We start from the raw sequence: 16845 nt of genomic DNA, 5'->3' as shown, positions 1-16845 counted from the left end.
ATGCATAATACAGCGCTTTTAGTCATTTAGCAGATGTAAATGTGACAACAAAGGACCTGGCTTGGGCCATACTGTAGCTTGAAAACTGATATTGATGCACTGCAGCTAGAGTATTTTAATCTTGACATGCCATTAAGGCCCAAGTCTTTGTCCGGCTTTTAACATTTTCCCATCCCACACTCCCATTATTTCAAACCTGCTCTGAAATACTGTATGTCACAAAAACAACTCTTAACTTGTGAAACAACAAGATGTCATTTTACAAAACATTGTAGATAATCACATATAGAAGTAATACGGATGGAAAGCAGAGCCTTTTATTAGGTCTACTGTTTCGAATTGACTATGCAAGGATGATTTTTGGGTCTATCTCAACCCGGTTCTGTCAGAAGCGCAACGATCCTGGTCTCGTTCCTAATCTCCTCGTACTGCAGGCATTTGAGTAATGTGTAAATGCTGATATATTCCTGGCCAAGCAACGGAGGCCAATTCCTTCATTACCACAGGTCTGCACTACACTCCCCCAACCTGACCTGGCAATAGCCTAATGGAAACCAGTCAAACACCGCAGATACCATCACTCTGCTCGGCAGCGATAACACACGACTCGCTCTCCTTTAGGTGTAACAACGACATCAGAAGGCCATGCAGGATGTTACATATTAATGCTGCCGAGCACTTCTGACTGATAAGCAGAAAGGAAATACACAGGAATAGCTTCACACACATAATATTTCTTTTTTCAATGCATGGGGCAATGATCCCGGCGTTATTTCAGGACAAAAAGTTTGGGATTCTTTTTTGGAAACCAACTAATACAAATGCAATGGCGGCCAGTATTGATGTCATAAAAATTTGATTTATTGGTGTACTGTTAGAAATTAAATTATAAGCGCGTATTATCACACCTGCCAACCTACAACTAAGAAAATCTTTAGTTCTTTTAAAGATAGGTTTATGTAATGTTTGGTGGTCTGAATTTAGCAGTGGTCTGATTGAAATTTTTTATAATACAAATTAAACCATTTAATGTTACGGACCACTATTAAAGGAAAACACCACCGTTTTTCAATATTTTACTATGTTCTTACCTCAACTTAGATGAATTAATACATACCCATCTTTTTTCAATGCATGCACTTCATCTTTGGACAGCGTGTCTTCAATGTGTTAGCATTTAGCCTAGCCCCATTCATTCCTATGGCTCCAAACAGGGATGAATTTAGAAGCCACCCATGTTTTCCATATTTAAAGACTGTTACATGAGTAGTTACACAAGTAAGTATGGTGGCACAAAATAAAACCTGGGGATTTTTTAAGCAGATAAAAAGTTAGAACTATATTGTATGGCGGAAGAACACTTAGTTTGTCGCACTTCGACCTCTGTGCAGTAATATTGACTGAAGTTTGAGCAAGAGGGGAGTAGTCAGGAGTATTGATGTTACTGCGCGCCAGAGGTCAAAGTGCTGCCAACTAAGTGTTCTTCCGCGGTACAAAATAGTTCTCATTTTTATACGCTTAAAAAAATTGCCACGTTTTATTTTGTACCACCATCCTTACTCGTGTAACTACTCATGTAACAGTCTTTAAATAGGGAAAACATGGAAGTGTTTGTTGGCTTCTACTTTCATCCCTGTTTGGATCCTAAGGAATGAATGGGGCTAGGCTAAATGCTAAAACATTAACTACACACTGTGCAAAGGCAAAGTGCATGTATTGAAAAAAGATAGGTATGTATTCATTTGTCTAAGTTGAGGTAAAAATAAAGTATGTTTTCCTTTAAAGGAATAATTCACTCAAATAATCAACATTTTGTCATATTTTGCGCACCATCAAGTTAATACAAAGCTGTATAAATATCTGAACATATTTTGAGCAATGTTTGTAACCAAACTGTTTTTAAGCACCATTGACTTCCATAGTATGTTTATTTTCTTACTATGGAAGCCAATGGTGCTTTTGTTTCCTGCTTGATTACAAATACCTTTTTTGTGTTCAGCAAAACAAAGAAATTTTAACAAGTTTGTAGCAACGTAAGGGGGGAACAACCCTTTAAAAATAAAGGTGCTCCTATGCCATTGAAGAACCACTTTTGGTTACTTGGTATCTAAAGCACCATTAACACCTTGTGTTCTGTTTCACAAAATGTTTTTTGTAGTGAAAAAAAAAGAATTCTTTAGATCATATAAAGGTATAAAATAAAAAGTTTTTTTTGAGGAACCAAAAATGGTTCTTATTTGGCATTGCTGTAAAGATCCTTTGGTTGTACCTTTATTTTAAAGATTTGATTTAATTAAACAGACAAATTGGCAAGTTACTGTTTTATTTACTCAGCAAAGCTAAGATTTTCACTCAGATTGGCACTTGTTGAGCTTTATTTTTGTCCTTGGTAAGGCCTTATTGAAACTCACTTATTGAAACATATGTGTGTGTGGGTGTGCAAGAAACAAGCAATGTAAGAGACAAACAGAAATACAGACAGACCACAATACAAAAAAAACTGTTTGTTGGCTTCTACTTTCATTCCTGTTTAGATCCTAAGGAATGAATGGGGCTAAGCTAAATGCTAACACATTAACTACACACTGTGCAAAGACAAAGTGCATGTATTGAAAAAAGATAGGTATGTATTAATTCGTCTAAGTTGAGGTAAGAATATAGTAAAATATTGAAAAAATGTGGTGTTTTCCTTTAAAGGAATAATCCACTCAAATAATCAACATTTTGTCATATTTTGCGCACTATCAAGTTAATACAAAGCTGTATAAATATCTGAACATATTTTGAGCAATATTGTAACCAAACTGTTTTTAAGCACCATTGACTTCCATAGTATGTTTATTTTCTTACTATGGAAGCCAATGGTGCTTTTGTTTCCTGCTTGATTACAAATACCTTTTTTGTGTTCAGCAAAACAAAGAAATTTAAACAAGTTTGTAACAACGTAAGGGGGGACCAACCCTTTAAAAATAAAGGTGCTCCTATGCCATTGAAGAACCCCTTTTGGTTGCTTGGTATCTAAAGCACCATTAACACCTTGTGTTCTCTTTCACAAAATGTTTTTTGTAGTGAAAAAAAATAAGAATTCTTTAGATCATACAAAGGTATAAAATAAAAAGTTCTTTGAGGAACCAAAAATGGTTCTTATTTGGCATTGCTGTAAAGATCCTTTGGTTGTACCTTTATTTTAAAGATTTGATTTAATTAAACAGACAAATTGGAAAGATACTGTTTAATTTACTCAGCGAAGCTAAGATTTTCACTCAGATTGGCACTTGTTAAGCTTTATTTTTGTCCTTGGTAAGGCCTTATTGAAACTCACTTATTGAAACATATGTGTGTGGGTGTGCAAGAAACAAGCAATGTACAGTGTAAGAGACAGACAGAAATACAGACAGACCACAATACAAAAAAAAAACTGTTTGTTGGCTTCTACTTTCATTCCTGTTTGGATCCTAAGGAATGAATGGGGCTAGGCTAAATGCTAACACATTCACTACACACTGTGCAAAGACAAAGTGCATGTATTGAAAAAAGATAGGTATGTATTAATTCGTCTAAGTTGAGGTAAGAATATAGTAAAATATTGAAAAACTGTGGTGTTTTCCTTTAAAGGAATAATCCACTCAAATAATCAACATTTTGTCATATTTTGCGCACTATCAAGTTAATACAAAGCTGTATAAATATCTGAACATATTTTGAGCAATATTGTAACCAAACTGTTTTTAAGCACCATTGACTTCCATAGTATGTTTATTTTCTTACTATGGAAGCCAATGGTGCTTTTGTTTCCTGCTTGATTACAAATACCTTTTTTGTGTTCAGCAAAACAAAGAAATTTAAACAAGTTTGTAACAACGTAAGGGGGGAACAACCCTTTAAAAATAAAGGTGCTCCTATGCCATTCAAGAACCACTTTTGGTTACTTGGTATCTAAAGCACCATTAACACCTTGTGTTCTCTTTCACAAAATGTTTTTTGTAGTGGAAAAAAAAAGAATTCTTTAGATCATATAAAGGTATAAAATAAAAAGTTTTTTTTGAGGAACCAAAAATGGTTCTTATTTGGCATTGCTGTAAAGATCCTTTGGTTGTACCTTTATTTTAAAGATTTGATTTAATTAAACAGACAAATTGGCAAGTTACTGTTTAATTTACTCAGCGAAGCTAAGATTTTCACTCAGATTGGCACTTGTTGAGCTTTATTTTTGTCCTTGGTAAGGCCTTATTGAAACTCACTTATTGAAACATATGTATGTGTGGGTGTGCAAGAAACAAGCAATGTAAGAGACAGACAGAAATACAGACAGACCACAATACAAAAAAAAACTGTTTGTTGGCTTCTACTTTCATTCCTGTTTGGATCCTAAGGAATGAATGGGGCTAGGCTAAATGCTAACACATTCACTACACACTGTGCAAAGACAAAGTGCATGTATTGAAAAAAGAAAGGTATGTATTAATTCGTCTAAGTTGAGGTAAGAATATAGTAAAATATTGAAAAAATGTGGTGTTTTCCTTTAAAGGAATAATTCACTTAAATAATCAACATTTTGTCATATTTTGCGCACTATCAAGTTAATACAAAGCTGTATAAATATCTGAACATATTTTGAGCAATGTTTGTAACCAAACTGTTTTTAAGCACCATTGACTTCCATAGTATGTTTATTTTCTTACTATGGAAGCCAATGGTGCTTTTGTTTCCTACTTGATTACAAATACCTTTTTTGTGTTCAGCAAAACAAAGAAATGTAAACAAGTTTGTAACAATGTAAGGGGGGACCAACCCTTTAAAAATAAAGGTGCTCCTATGCCATTGAAGAACCACTTTTGGTTGCTTGGTATCTAAAGCACCATTAACACCTTGTGTTCTCTTTCACAAAATGTTTGTAGTGAAAAAAAAAGAATTCTTTAGATCATATAAAGGTATAAAATAAAAAGTTTTTTTTGAGGAACCAAAAATGGTTCTTATTTGGCATTGCTGTAAAGATCCTTTGGTTGTACCTTTATTTTAAAGATTTGATTTAATTAAACAGACAAATTGGCAAGTTAATGTTTTATTTACTCAGCAAAGCTAAGATTTTCACTCAGATTGGCACTTGTTGAGCTTTATTTTTGTCCTTGGTAAGGCCTTATTGAAACTCACTTATTGAAACATATGTGTGTGTGGGTGTGCAAGAGACAAGCAATGTAAGAGACAGACAGAAATACAGACAGACCACAATACAAAAAAACTGAAAATGCTGGCTGTCGGCATTCACACGTTCTCATGTGACACTCCATCTGTGCGTTTGCGTCCAAAATAGTCAGCCGAATCTATAATATTTTCATCACTTTAAAGGTCAGATAAAGGTCGGTATTGCTGAAAGCCATTTCTGCCATTATGATCAGATGATGTGCAAAGCGGAGGGGAAAATAAATTCCTGATTGCCAATTAAATCCACGCTCAGTCTCATCGTACAGAGCTGACATCTTTTATTAGCATGGCTGAGACCTGCGGTCTCTTCTGCTGAGGCTGCTGGACGCCAGCCAGTGGTGTCTAACAATTTATACCGAGCAATTGTCATTTCGAACTGTCATTGAATTGATCATTGTAATACCAATTTAGCAGAAAGGTGGTGATTAATCAAGAAGCTTCGCTGTAGAAAACACTGCCCTTTTAATCTGCAAACAACAGTCCTGTCAGGAGCTGGCCTGTGTGATATTGTATATGATGGTTTGAGTCATTTTTATACCATTAAACTCACAACTTAATTATTTTTGATTTAAAGGGGACATTTCACTAAACTTTTTCTAGATGTAAAATAAGTCTTTGGTTTCCCAGAGTACATATGTATAGTTTTAGCTCAACATACATACCATACAGATAATTTATTATAGCATGTTAAAATTGCCTCTTTGTAGGTGTGGGCAAAAATGTGCCATTTTGGGTGTGTCCTTTAAAATGCAAATGAGCTGATCTCATGGTTGGATAGTACAGTTAAAGGGGCGGTATTATCCCCTTCTGACATCACAAGGGGAGCCAAATTTCAATTAGCTATTTTTTCCACATGCTTCACATGCTTGCAAACTGGGTTGTCCTTTTTCACAAGTTTTTTTTTTTTTTGGGGGGGGGGTTGATTGAAGCACTGGGGACCCAATTATAGCACTTAAACATGGAAAAGTCCGATTTTCATGATATGTTCCCTTTAAATTCAAAACTGTTATTTTCTATATTAAACGATTTTGTGTTATGTCTTTTTAAAGTTGCATATAATAACTTTTAATCTGTTATTGAGTAAATAAATACATATCCTTATACTTACTACCCCAATTTGCACATAATCACACTGAAGAGGGATTATTTTACTATAATATCCGGCTGCCTGTGCATTATACCCCTTATTACATGGCTAATTACCACGTAAGGAACATTAAATATTGATATGAACAGGAAAAACCCACTTATTTCAGTTTTAAGATAAGACTTTCAAATGACAAACACACTATTTGGTTAAATAATTTGTATGTAAATAATGTCATATATGTTATTAAAAGACATATTTATATATTTTTTGTGTGTAATATTAAACTGTACCTGTCAAAATGATTTGCAGCATCCGGGTTACTGTGTGTTATTATTTTTGAGCGATTGTTATCTGGAAATAACAAACCTGCAAATGTCGCGACTGGCCAATCAGAATCAAGCAGTCCAAAAAGCTGTGTAATAAATAAGGAATAATTGATGACAGACCGTTAAATTATTTGAAAATAATGCATATTCAAGGTGGTGCTTCACGACGCAAAGAGGAGTGTGCATTATTTTCAAATAATTTAAAGGACCGGAGTCAATTATTCCCCTTATACCACGGTTACCACAGGCATTGCTCTGGGGGTTATTTTAAGACATTTGGCAGATCAGGTGTGTTTAAAAAAAAATAATTCATACCTGTAAAACATTTCTCAACCAGTCAGAATAAAGCATTCACAGACCAGGGGTATAATGATTTATAATTTGCTTGATCAGGTTGGATTTCACAGGAAATATAACTAGAACTTTTTGAACTTATTGCGTGATAATGTCACGTCCGTATATAGACATAAGAGGTCCCGGCCAATATGTCACATGTGTGCTGTTATATTGTATAATTTAGTGAGGAAGTAATATTTAATAGTATAATAAGCTAAGAATACCTGTGATGACACATCAACAGCTTGTGGAATCCATATGTATGCAATATATTTATTATTAATTAAATGTATTATTATATATATATATATATTTTTTAACATTTGTGTTTTCTAGTATTGCTGTTGCTGCTGTTTTATATAAGCCTTTATAAGTTGGGATTTAGCCACCTGCTATGTCATGCCTAAGATCAACCCATTACTTTTGTTAAATCACTGCATCTGTCATGGCTTATTACTTCATCCTAAAAATATACTCCTACTGTTGATACAAAACATATCTTATGGCTCTAATAGTAGTTTTAGTACTTCAACAGATGGCAGGAGACAAATTTGCTGTTTTCAGATTATAATCAACCCCTTTAAAAACATTCACATCCAAATTCCTTCAGCTTAGCTCATTTGGATTATGTACAGCTCTGTAATATTCACATTTCTTCATTGATCCTACATAAAATAATGAAGTAGTCCTAAGCATTACATTACATTTCGCTTTTAGCAGACACTTTTATCAAAAGAGACTTACAAAAGTGAGGACCCCTGATAGCCGCTGGATACACTACTTTATAAAGTTCACATGGTATTAAAATCTAACATTAGTACAAATGATTATTGATTGTTATCTCGTCAATTAAGAGAATACATTTGCATAAAAAAGTGTTCCTGATGATTTTTAATGTTAATCTGTAAAACCGCAATTATCCACTAGATGGCACACAATTATTTATTAATTTTACACTGCGTGTATGTTTTGATAATTACCGAGCCCCTAAGGTGACATTGGAGTAAAAAAATCTAAACTTTAGTTTCATGTGCTCACACGTGAAAGCGAAAGTTTCACATGCGCATGCGAAACTAAACACTGTAGTTTAACGTGCACGCGACAGTTTCACGTGCGCACACGACAGTTTCTTGTGCGCACGCGACAGTTTCACGTGCGAATGCGAAACTAAACACGGTAGTTTAACGTGCACGCGACAGTTTCACGTGCACATGCGAAACTAAACATGGTAGTTTAACGTGCACGCAACAGTTTCTTGTGCGCACGCGACAGTTTCACGTGAGCATGCGATAGTTTCACGTGTGCACGCGAAACTAAACTTTATTTAAGTTTTGCTCCATGTCCCCTTAGTGGCTCCGTAGATAATCATTCTGAATCGCTAACAAAAATCCTTTACAAAAATACAATTATTTCAGCTTTTTGCTCAAAATTTTTAGTTTAGAAACCGAGAAAAAAATAAAGATAGGATTTTTTTCCGGTTTTGTTTGTTTGTTTATTTTTTTGTTTATTTTTTGGTTGAAACCAACAGGTCTGTTCTTCATTTGATATATTTGTATGTTTATATATTTTCGTTTATATGGCATTTTGTGAAACTTTTGTGAAAATCACAAAAAATGCTGGTGGGCAACTTTTTTAAAAAAGGCTAGCGGGAATAAGTTAATATATATTTTTAAAAACATTATCATTAAACGTCATCCTTCTATTTGAAGAAAATTAACAAAACAATTAGCAAAAATAACGTAATAACACTAATAGGATCTCTAATAAATAACCAATCAGCATCCACGATCAAAATTTGCATTATCACACATGCACAGATCAAAAAGGGTTTAGTTTTTAGTAGGGATGTAACGATTCAACCGTGTGTCCCATTAAAAACGCCTGTCTGAAATCGATTCTGATTCGCAAGGCTGCGATTCTTTGTTTAATGCACAGCTTGTGCGTATACTACGGCATTTGGTCAGTAGGAAGTCTTTATCAAACTAAAATCATAACGAGTCGTTTTTAACGAGCATTTAAAAAAGCAACACTCTTTAAACCAAATAATTTAAAGTATTCTTTATTATCATGAAAATACCTTAAACTATTTGAAGAACAGTGATATTAATATTCCTGTAGACATTTCCTGGAATAGCATTCGTAATCCTACTTCTTCTGTGGCACAAAGGGAGTTTCTGCACGGGAGCGCCCCCTGGCATTCGGATGTCCCGGGATTCATTCAAATTCATTCATTGAGAAAACGCGCATTTGCATGGTTAATCGTTAGACCCCTAGTTTTTAGAGATCTTCTGAAGCCCGTTCTGGAGTTCTGTCTCGAAATTACCTTCACCACAGGAGTGCTCATTTCAGAAATGAAGTAAGTCAGGTATGTGCATATAGGTTGTGATGTTGGAGAGACATTTCATGCCCTGCCAAGCCTCATGTTTTGTCTCTTTTACTCACTCTCTTTTTGCTCGGTGTACATGCATGCGAGATATTCGAGAGAGAGAAACAGCGATCTGCATTCAGATCCAGAGACTCATCTTGTTCATTCCCTCTTTTTGTTTCCTGGGAGATAAAAGTTCATGTTCCACATTCTGATTAATTATAAATGGGAGTTTATAAGACTGCATTTGCAATTCTGGCTTTGTTCTCTCTTTGAAAACTGGCTTATGTCTGAATTCTCCACTGAGTTTTTCGCCGAAAAACAAGATAAATAACCCATCGACACCCTCCACCACACAATCCGATTCCATTAAAACGATTATATTACCACGACAGTCGTTTGTTTGTCAGTGTACGTTTTGATCCGACTGAATTATTATTTTATTAAATATTCCTTACATATCGTAAACCCTTACAGTATGTAGCAGCTCAATATGTGTAGCCTGGCATTGAAAGGAGTGTGCGTTTGCACGTCTCACACAGGCTTTTTCATAACCCTGGGTTATGAAGTTTGTTATTTTTATTTAATTCTGTTCCCGTTCACTAAGCTGGTCTGTCTAGAGGACTATAAAAAAATCAACAGCATAGAGAACGGAGCTGGGGAGCGGGGAATATTTACAGCTAGAGGGAAAATCTCATTACGATCAGATCTTTAACAGGTTCGGGTACATTACAGTCTCTGTTATTCGGCCTTATTCGATGTAAAGAAGATTTTCTGAGGCATCATTCCAGGTAAAGCTGGTTTATTATCGCAATATAGACTTCAGAGTAAAGAATTTCCTCTTCCGATAAGCACATTTCTGGTCTCGCAATTTACTGCGAATGAACAGAGACAAACCTGTGTCCGGATTTGCCATGGCAACCACAGAGGATTATAATTATGCCTTTTCTTTACCTGGAGCCTTCCCACAATGCTCTGCTTTAAAGGCCAAAACAGGTCAGTACACGTCTAGAAATGACAGAGTAGCTTATGTGTCAATTTTGCGACGGGAAATTCAGATAAAGTTATTTTTTTCAAGTGGGGTCAGACAGAGTCCTCAATGAAGGTCTGCTTTAATGGTCCAAAATCATCAGGCAGAACCTTTTTTTCCCAAATTGCATGATAATTTAGATACTGTAGGGGAATATGCTGTCAAAATTTCAGCTAATTGTCATAATGCAAAACGAATGGTAATAATAAAGTATGAAATGCCGGTGCTGTTAACTTTTCATAATGAGGGCAGGCGTACAAAGTGTTCACAAAGTATTTTTTTACTCATTCATAAATGGTTTTCACATAATGAATGCTTGCAATAATGTACGCTGAGATGAATCTCCAGATTAATCTCAGGCCAAATATATTAAGAGTGGCCTAAAAAAGCTGTTTAATTATAGATGGAGCTGTCTTCTAATATTGGCCAACATATTAACATCAAATTATTACCGGAATGGCCTACCACCCTCCAGAATGATGCTGCATTCAAATTGTTAAAGGGATAGTTCACCCAAAAATGAATATAATGTCATTAATGACTCGCCCACGTGTCGTTCCAAACTCGTAAGACCTCCGTTCATCTTCTGAACACAGTTTAAGATGTTTTATATTTAGTCCGAGAGATTGTTGACCCTTTATTGAAAATCTACATATGGTATACTGTCCATGTCCAGAAAGGTAATAAAAACATCATCAAATTAGTCCATGTGACAGCAGTGGGTCAGTTAGAATGTGTTGAAGCATTGAAAATACATTTTGGTCCAAAAAAAAAAAAATTACGACTTTAGTCAGCATTGTCTTGTCTTCCGCGTCTGTTGTAAAACGCAGGCACGAGAGTAAAGTAAAATGACTGAAGTGACGCAGATGACGTATGACATGGCTGACGTGTTATCTGGTGCGCCCCAGCTGTTTTTTTGTTTTTGTTTTTTTGTGCGCCCGGGCTTCATTTATAGTCTGAGGGAGACGCAGGTTGTAAGTTAAAAAAAAACTTCAGGATAACACGTCAGCCGCGTCACTGCAGTCACGTAACTTTAGTCTCGCGCATGCGCTTCACAACAGACGCGGAAGACAAGACAATGCTGACTAAAGTCGTAATTTTTGGTTTTTTTGGACCAAAATGTATTTTCAATGCTTCAACATTCTAACTGACCCACTGATGTCACATGGACTAATTTGATGAGGTTTTTATTACCTTTCTGGACATGGACAGTATACCGTATGTAGATTTTCAATAAAGGGTCAACAATCTCTCGAACTAAATATAAAACATCTTAAACTGTGTTCAGAAGATGAACGGAGGTCTTACAAGTTTGGAACAACATGAGGGTGAGTCATTAACTAAACTTTATTTCATTTTTGCTCCATGGCCCCTTAGGGGCTCTGTAACTCGTCACTTCAGAAAATTAATATTATTACGTAATGCACGTTACTTGTAATGCATTACCCCCAACACTGGTCATTTATGACATTATTTTCATTATTTTACTTTTTTGAAAAAGAAACTCAAATATTAATGTGTACATTTAAAAAGTAATGCGTTGCTTTACTCGTTACAGAGCCCCTAAGGTGACATCGGAGTAAAACTTTCGTGCGCGCACATGAAACTATCGCGTTTAGTTTCACATGCTCATGTGAAGCTACCACGTTTAGTTTCGCGTGTTCACGTGAAACTTTGGAATGCGCACGTGAAACTTTTGCTTTTACGTGCTCATGTGAAACTTTCATGTGCTCATGCGAAACCTTCATGTGCAGAATTTTTTTAAAGTTTAGTTTTGCGTGCCTACGTAAAACTTTCGCGCGCGCACATGAAACTATTGCGTGCTCACGTAAAAGCGAAAGTTTCACGTGCATGCGCGAAACTAAACTTTATTTCATTTTTGCTCCATGGCCCCTTAGGGGCTCTGTAACTCGTCACTTCAGAAAAGTAAAATTATAACGTAATGCACGTTACTTGTAATGCATTACCCCCAACAATGGTCATTTATGACATTTTTTCATTTTGGGGTGAACTATCCCTCTAAACATGACCAGCATTACATTAACAAAACACACAAAAGGTTTTTTTGGGACTGAGATGTTTCACGCCAGAATGCATGATGTATTATAGACTGCAGTAATATCTGGTTCATTTTTGCCGTATATAACTTTGAAGCTAGTGTTTACTTCATCAAAGGGCTTTAGCGTGCTGGCTTTGTCTTTGAAATCTCGCAGCATCTTGTGTTCCTGCAATTTCACGGCAAATACTTTAAGGGTCATATGGGTCCAGGAAACCATACAGCACCCTTGTTTTATTTTTTATATATCTTGTCAGATTTTTCCCCGAAAAGCTTCCCCCTCCGGCCATTTAGTGCCGGCAGTGGAACATAAGTATTGATTCTGCTTCTAATGCTCAGCTTTTACACAAGACTCTAATCCATGCTTTATAACAGAAAGTCACCAGAGGCTTTCCCTGTAGGATCAAAATGTAGAGAATTATCGAAGGCCTGGAAATATTGTGACAGTATCTATAGAAGCTCTATTATGAAATGGATCTACAGTCTGATTGGATTGTAGTACAGCGGATAAACACACTCCTGGGGCTTCACATCAGCTCCATATTAATTTGTCAAATTGCTACAAACCATTACAATGTTTACATTACAGCAACCATAAACAGAGCTATACTAATAAACTATACTCGTATGGACGTATTGTTAATTGTGATTCATATTCTTATTGATTAAAGTGGTGCATCGCTTTATTGAAAAACGCCAAATAAGATTTGCGATAAATATAACATTACTTTTATTTATTTGGCAGACACATTCATCCAAATCAACTTACCATGCATTTAATCTATATGTTTTATCAGTACCCATGACCTTTGCGCTGGGCTATGGAAACTAATGTTCTGATAGGTGGAGAGGAGATAACCAGTAAATGATTCTTCTTTAACTATTTTATTTTTAAATTCTTTTTTAAGGTTCTCCTAATGAAGATGGATCAAAATGACTGATGAGTAACTCGCATAATAACTCATAGATTTGACCTTTGTCTGCATTGGCATAGTCATTAAAAACGTCTTAAAGGTGACGATTTTTTCTATGATAAAATTGCTTGACCTAGCTTAATATGCAGAGGAAGCTAAAACTCCGAAATTTGCATACTGTCACAATTAATGTGTAATGAATTAGATGAAGTACTTAAGTACTTAATTATAAGTGTGTGGGTGCAGTATGAACTAGAGGTCTTCACAGGTCCACTTAGATCCGAAAACTTGAGGTCCGACCCGAGGTTCAGGACTAAAAGTATCACGTGTTAGGCTAAAATCCTGTACCCCCGAGTGAAGAGCTCACCACAGGCTCTGCAGACCCTCCTGTAGGTGGGCAGCTTTTGTTTGTTCCTCTCCAAATTGGCCACAGAGTCCCTCAGGTAATGCTTTATGTACGTGTATGTGCTGAAGTGAACCAAAGAGAGCATTTCTGTGTGTGTTGGCCCAGTGTCATGTCATGAGCCCACACATATGTTGGGTTCATACATGCCAGGAGACAGCCCAGATCTCTGGCTCGTCCAAGGAAATTATCCAACTCAGTTTAAAGGGCACCTATTATGTAAAATCCACTTTTACAAGGTTTGGACATAAATGTGTGTTGGCGGTGTGTGAACACAACCACCCTACAATGAAAAAATGCACCTACTCCCCATTAAACCAAAGCAGACTCATTAGACATGCTATTTAATGTGACGTCACATTGATAAAGCCCCGCCCATGGCCATTGACTGACAGTCTTGCATTACCATTGTTTCCTCAGCGAGTTGTAAGCTGTCCGCCATATCTCAATAGTTAATACTACGGTCTCAGACTGCATTCATGGGAATTAGATCTATTTTAAGTAAAAGCTGTTTTGGCAAAGGAGTGAGAAGCAGTAGCTCATTTGCATTTAAAGGTACAGACTTGAAAACAGCGCATTTTTGCACCCAATTAGGAGCATTTTGGACATGACATAATAAATGATCTGTAGGGTATTTTTGACACATTTCACAGACATATTTTTGTAAAAATCACCATAGTAAGTGCCCTTTAAGCCATAGTTTTTAGAAAATGCATGAACTTATATGACCAAACAATGATGAATATAGAATTTTAGCATTTATTAATCTTTAACTCTTTCCCCGCCCTTGACGAGTTAACTCGTCAATTAAAAGAAAACGCTTCCCTGCCAATGACAAGTTTTTCAGACAATCCGTATTTTCGCTATTATCCACCAGGTGGTGCTCTTACCCAACTTATAAAACGTATAAAACCCAGAAGTATCTCCTTAGGGCAAACAGGTCAAACTCAATGTATGTTTAGATCATCTCTTTGAATTGATATCTAACAAAAATCCTTTACAACAGCGCAATTATCTCTAGTTTTTGCTTAAAATTTTGTATTTTTGAAGAAACCTACCAATATTTGAGAGATGAAAAAGAGAACAAATAAAGGTAGGATGAGGTAGAGGTGTAAATGTAGTTTTTATATTTCAAACCTTTTAGCAGTAATAATAATGCAGTAACTGTAATTTATTCATTTGTGACAAGAGTATGCAGCAAACCTTACAGCAAACAAACACAAACCTCAGTTTTTTTAATTTCATGTATTAAAAAAAATATATATAGCATTTTTTATTTATTACAAATAAATGTAAACTGCTTTAAAATATATATATATTTTCACATACAAAGTGTCTTCTTAACTCTTTCACCGCCAGCGTTTTTTTTAAAAAGTTGCCAGCCAGCGCCAGCGTTTTTCATGATTTTCACCAAAGTTTAATGTCTTCCAGAAAATGTTCTTCTTCAAATATATAAACATACAATATACCAAATGAAAGAACAGACCCCCTGCTTTCAAAAAAAAAAAAAATTCATCCTACCTTCAGTGGTTCTTTTGTAATCAGCTTTTGAATATGGGTAGGTTTCTGCAAAAACACCACATTTTGAGCAAAAAGCAGAGATAATTCCATTTTTGTGACAGACTTTTCATAGAGATCCCATTCAGAGCGATCTTTAAAACAGACACGGACATGCAGCCGCTTGCCATAGGGCAATACTTCCGGGTTTAAAAAGTTGCGGAAGGGCGCCACCTGGTGGATAATAGCAGTATTGCGGAAAGACAGAAAATCTCATCATTGGCGGGGAAGCGTTTTCTCTTAATTGACGAGATATCTCGTCAATGGCGGTGAAAGAGTTAAAAACAAGACCTAAATTACGCTTCTAGACAAAGGAATGCCAGAGTTATATTAATTTGAAGATGCTTTTCACCCCCCACTCAAAAAGGGCTGCTCCAGTTAAAGGGTTTACTAATGTTAACTATTTCAACCTTATTACAAAATCTCTGGCATCACTTTTTAGTTCTTATTAAACCTTTATCTTTACTGAATGTGTCTTAGTGATGCTGTTTAGTAAGGGAATTTAAAGATCAGCATGCGTTCCTGCCTGTTGTTTTATGAAGGCCTAATTCTGTGTTGAAGAATGATGAGTTCTGGCTGAGGAGCCTCGGGCAGCAGAAATTTTCGATCGGTACGGCAAGCCAGCGCACGTGTTCTCTGGATGTTTTCTGGAGGACGCTGTACTTCTGAGTCGACTACAAAGAATCATCCGCCCGCAGCTATACAGTCAAACTTGGGTTGCTAATGACATCTCCAGAGAGTGGCACCTGTAGGAGACCGCGTGTGGTGCTTTAGGATAGAGAACGCAGGCTTACAAATATCTACAATGCATACAAAGTATAAAGCCCATTTTCTGTGCTCAAGGCTTTGGCTGTCTAAGAACAATAAGAGTTTATTACATGGAGGAAAATTGAAGATGTTTAACTAGTTGTCAAGGGGAGCAAATCTTACACCAGTTCATACACATGCATGCAAGTATTTTCGAAAAAATATTTTACTTCATGTTTGGTGAATATGATGCTGATTTTTGCTGTAGCGCAGGGTTTTGTGTGCCATCAGCTAATCTGTGTCTTGTCATTTTCTCAAGGCTCTATAATGATTGGTCACATTGTATTTATGGCTCGAGTGATTGGCTGAAAAGCACAAAAAATCAAACTCAAAGTGGCTTCAACAATTTATCAATTTCAGTTTTTTTCTTCCAAATGCAACCTGAATTAATTTCTCTTACTAAAGTTGGTCTGATCTTTAACTCTTTCCCCACCATTGAAGAGTTATCTCATCAATTAAGAGAAAACATTTGCATAAAAATCGTGTTCCTGATGAGGTTTTATGTTAATCTGTAATACCACGATTATCCACTAGATGGCGCACTTACCCAATTTATACATTTTTTTACTAATTTTAAACTCTGTGTATGTTTTAATAATCGTTCTGAATCTGATCTCTAACAAAATTCCTTGCAATTATAACAAAAATGCAATTATTTCAGCTTTTTGCTAAAAAATATTTTTAAAGAAAATACCCATATTTAGAAGTTTATAAGAAGAGAAAAAATATAGATAGGATGAAAGACGTTTTGTCTGTTTA

At 35.8% G+C, this 16845-nt stretch overlaps 1 protein-coding gene across 7 annotated transcripts in view; it reads left to right on the top strand.

The window, feature by feature from the left end:
* Window positions 1-16845, top strand: part of LOC135740322 (RNA-binding Raly-like protein) — a 151869-nt gene that overhangs the window by 87915 nt on the left and 47109 nt on the right. The window lies entirely within an intron of this gene.

This window comes from Paramisgurnus dabryanus, chromosome 22 (genome assembly GCF_030506205.2).
Source record: "Paramisgurnus dabryanus chromosome 22, PD_genome_1.1, whole genome shotgun sequence".
Taxonomy (NCBI): domain Eukaryota; kingdom Metazoa; phylum Chordata; class Actinopteri; order Cypriniformes; family Cobitidae; genus Paramisgurnus; species Paramisgurnus dabryanus.
The sequence above is the reverse complement of the archived record's forward strand: the minus strand, read 5'-3'. Positions and strand labels throughout refer to the sequence as shown.